This window comes from Pteronotus mesoamericanus, unplaced genomic scaffold, assembly GCF_021234165.1.
Source record: "Pteronotus mesoamericanus isolate MK-2021 breed Mesoamerican mustached bat unplaced genomic scaffold, CSHL_Meso_final contig_94, whole genome shotgun sequence".
Lineage (NCBI taxonomy): Eukaryota > Metazoa > Chordata > Mammalia > Chiroptera > Mormoopidae > Pteronotus > Pteronotus mesoamericanus.
This window is the reverse complement of record NW_026555285.1, coordinates 34,006,844-34,011,773: the sequence shown is the minus strand read 5'-3', so window position 1 is coordinate 34,011,773 and position 4,930 is coordinate 34,006,844.

Below are 4,930 nucleotides of genomic sequence, written 5' to 3'. Positions count from 1 at the left end.
CTGTATCTATGTGTCTTTTTTTTTTAAATTTTGTTCATCTTTGTTCTTTAGATACCACATGTAAGTGAAATTATGTCACTTGCCTTTCTTTGACTTATTTCACTTAGCATAATACCCTCTAGGTCCATCCATGCTGTTGCAAATGGTGAGATCTCATTCTTTTCTATGGGTGAGCATGATTTCATTGTATATGTGTACAACCACTTTTTAAACCGCTCATCTATTGATGAGCACTTGGATTGTTTTCCATATCCTTGTTGTTGTAAATAACACTGCAATGACCATAACGGGCACATATTGTATTTTGAATTAGTTTTTGGGTTTCTTTGGGTATATATACAAAAATGGAATTGCTGGGTCATGAGACAGTTCCATTTTTAATTTTTTGAGGGAAGTCCATTCTGTTTTCCAGAGTGGCTGCACCAGTCAGCATTCCCACCAACAGTGCAAGACGGTCCCCTTTTCTCCACATCCTCACCAGCCTTTGTTGTTTGTTGATTTATTGATGGTAGCCATTCTAACGTGTGAGTTGATATCTCACTATGATTTTGATTTGCATTTCTTTGATGATTAGTGATGTTGAGCATCATTTCATATGTCTATTGGCCATTTGTTTTCTTTTTTGGAGAAGTGTTGGTACAGATCTTCTGCCCATTTTTCAAATGGATTTTATTTTTAGCATTGAGATGTATGAGTTTTTTAATATATATAAATTTTGGATATTAACCCTGTATTAGATAGATTATTGGAAAATATCTTCTTCTTTTTAATTGGTTGTCTTTTCATTTTGTGGATGCTTTTCCTTGATGTGCAAAAACTTTTTAGTTTGATGTAGCTCCATTTGTTTATTTTTTCTATTTTTTTCCTTGCCAAAGGTGAAATAGCAGAAAAAAATATTGGTAAGAGAAGTGTAAGAGATTTTACTGCCTAGGTTTTCTTCTAGTAATTTTATGATTTCAATTCTTACATTAAGTCTTCAATTCATTTTGAGTTCATTCTTGGGTATAGTGTAAGAAAGTGGTCGGTCTAGTTTCATTTTTTTTCTTGCTTTTCTCGGTTCAATTTTTTTTTAATACCATTTATTGAGTAGACTGTCTTTACCCCATTGTATGTTCTTGCTTCCTTTGTCATATAATATTAATTGACCATATAGGAATGGGTTGATTCCTGGGCTCTTTATTCAGTTCCATTGCTCTATATGTCCCTTTTTATGCCAATAGCATGCTGTTTTGATTACTATAGCCTTGTAGTATAGATTGATCAATATAAGTTAGAGTGATACATTTAACTGTTCTTTCTCAAGATTTTGTGGCTATTCGGAGTCTTCAGTAGTTCTATATAATTTTGGATTATTTATTCTAGTTCTGTGAAAAACGCCAAGGGTATTTTGATAAGAATTACAGTGACTCTATAGATTGCTTTGGGTAGTATGGCTATTTTAATTATGTTAATTTTTCCTATACATGAGTATGGTATATGCTTCCATTTATTTGTATCTACTTGTTTCCTTCTTTAGTGTGTGATACTTTTCCAAGTACAGCTTTTTTACATCCTTAGTTAAATGTACTTCTAGGTATTTTATTTAATTTTTGATGCAATCGTAAATGAGATTCTTTTCTTCATTTCCCTTTCTGATAATTCATTATAAGAGTATAAAAATGCAACCAATTTCTGGCTGTTAATTTTGTATCCTGCCACTTTACTGAATTTATTTATCAGTTCTACCACTTTTTTTTTTGGTGGAATCTTTAGGGTTTTTATATGTCATCTGCAAATATGACAGTTTTGGTTCTTCCTTTCCAATTTGATGTGATTTTTTTTCTTATTTTTGTCTGATGGCTATGGCTAGGACTTCTAGACCTATGTTGAAGAAGAGTGGACATCCCTATCTTGTTCTTTATGTTAGAAGAATGCTTTTAGTTTTTCACCATTCAGTATAATATTAGCTATGCGTTTGTCATATATGGCCTTTATTATGATAAGATAACATTTTTAATCATAAATGGTGCTGTATTTCATCAAATGTTTCTTCTGCTACTATTGATAGGATTATATGATTTTTATTCTTCATTTTATTTATGTGGTGTATCACATTTATTGATTTTGGATATTGTACCAATCTTGCATCTTTGGAATAAGTTCCACTTGATCATGGTGTATGATCTTATTAATGTATTACTATATTTAGTTTGTTAATATTTTGTTGAGGATTTTTGTGTATATGCTATCAGGGATAGTGACCTATAATTTTCTTTTCAGTGTCTTTATCTAATTTTGTATTAGGATAATGCTGGCCTCATAAAATGAGCTTGGGAGTCTTCCTTCCTCTTACATTTTTTGGAATAGATTTAGAACGATAGGTCTTAGTTCTTCTTTGTTAAAATTCACCTGTAAAGCCATCTGATCCAAGACTTTTGTTTCTTGAGAGATTTTTGTTTTTTTGTTTGTTTTTGTTTTTGTTTTATACTACTGCTTCAATTTTGTTGTTGTAGTAAATTTTTTTTCAGATATTCTGTTTCTTCTTGATTCAATTTTGTAAAATTGTATGGTTCTAAGGACTTATTGATTTCCTCCAGATTGTCCAATTTATTGACATATAATTATTTGTAATATTTATTTATAATCTTTTGTATTTCTCTCGTATCAGTTGTTACTTCTCTTTGATTTTTAGTCTTATTTATTTGGGTTTTCTCTCTTTTTCTTGATGAGTCTGGTTAAATGTTTATCAATCTTGTTTATCTTTTTTAAAAAAGAACTAGCTCTTGGTTTCATAGACCTTTTGTATTTTTTTAGACTCTGTTTTATGCATTTTCACTCTGATCTTTATTAAAGATCACTCTTCTTCTTAAAGAAGTCCATCTAACATTTCTTGGAATACTGGTTTAGTGATTATGAACTCTTTTACCTTCTTTTCTGAGAAACTCTTTCTTCCTCCTTCAATTTTAAATAATAACCTTGCTAGGTAGAGTACTGTTGGTTGTAGGTCTTTGCCTTTCATCATTTTGAATATTTTGTGCCAATCCCTTCTGCCCTGAAATGTTTCTGTTGAGAAGTCAGCTGATAGTTTTATGGGATTTCTCTTGTAGGTAACTATTTCTTTTTTTTTTTTTGCTGCTTTTAAGATTATCTCTTTGTCTTTAAGCTTTGCTATTTTAATTGTGACCTGTCTTGGTGTGGGCTTCTTTGAGTTTATTTTGTTTGGGAATCTAATCTTTCTGGACTTGTGTGTCTGTTTTCTTCACTAGGCTAGGGAAATTTTTAGTCATCATTTTTTTCCAATAGGTTCTCAATCCCTTGCTCTCTTCTCCATCTGATACCCTATTTTGTAGATGTTGCTGTGCTTGATTTTGTTCCAGATGTCCCTTAAACTACTCTCAATTTTTTAATTCTTTTTATTTATTTATTTATTTTTAGCTGCTGCTGCTATGGTTGAGTGTTTTCTGTCACCTTGTCTTCCAAATTTCTGATTCAATGCTCTGCTTCATCTAAGCTGATGTTGATTCCTTCAAGTGTATTCTTTCTTTCAGGTATTGTATTCTTTCTTTCAGGTATTGTATTCTTCATTTCTGCTGGTTCTTCTCTATGGTTTCTAAGTTCTTTTTATGTTTACTATTTCTTTTAGCTGTCACTGAGTTTCATCTTTTCTTCCCTTACATTATTTCAGCATTCTTATAACCATTGTTTTGAACTCTTTATCTGTTAGATTGAATGCCTCCATTTCATTTTGTTCTTTTTCTGGGAACTTTGCCTGATCTTTCATTTGGAGCCTGTTTTGTTGTCTCCCCATTTCGGCTGCTTCAATGTATTTGTTTCTATGTATTAGGTAGATTTTCTATATCTCCCGGTCTTGGTAGGGTGGCCTTATGTTGTAAGTGTTCTGTGGGACTGAATGGTGCAGTCTCCCTGATCACCTGAGCTAGGTGCTTCAGAATGTCCCTTGTGTGGATTATGTGAACTTTCCTGTTGCAGTTGAGTCTTGATTGCTACTGATCCCCCCATGGGTGAGGTTGACTCTCAGGCTGGGTAACTGTGAGGACTGACCTCAACCACACTGTATGAGCTGCTGTGCTGGGTCTGATACCACAAAGTAAAAATTGCCACAGTAAGGTACCTGCAAAAATCTGTGTTTGATTGTTCTGCTTGTAGAGCTAATGGTGTTCCCTCTGATGTAGTCTGAAGCCTGCCACAGGGTGTGTTGGTTCTGGGGCCTCTTGGAAGGGACACCAGTGCAGGTCAATGCATAGGAGAAACCTCAGGTACAGTGTTAAATGCTGGGGATAATATAGTATCTCCTGCCCTCCAAGAACTTCTCCACAAATGTTTCCTATAGAATAATAACACATTTGATAACAGACTTATAACACATAGAAAGAGGAAGTGATCCACTATTTTGGGTGTGGTATGTGGGATCAGGAAAGTGTCTCAGAGGGGAATATGTCTGCAAACAGACTTGAATGATTCTCTAAAACTGTGGTGGTAGGTACGAGTCCACAGACGGCCTGGTATGAAAGAGAAAGGGATTCATTTTTGAATGTAAAAGAAGAAAAAATAATTGACATGAAACTAAAAGGATTCATAAATTTCAAGTAAGTGTTTCTTTGTGAGAGATTTTAGTTCCTGAAAATTGGAACTAAAATCTCTTTACTTCTAATAAATGTCAGATGGGTGCATGTATATATTATGTATTATATATATATATAAAACATCTTCACTCAAGAGAAGCACACCTTCAGAATTTATTGACATTGTGATTGTTTCTGACATTTCTGAGTGAACATAAATTCATTTCATGTAGGAAACCTCAGTCAACTCTTCCATAAAATTCACAAGATCCCTCTGTCACCCAAAAAATACACCAAGTGAAAACCCTACTTTAGGATGATTCTATAAATGAAATTATTAGTTAACTTACTCTAGTTCTGATTAATTT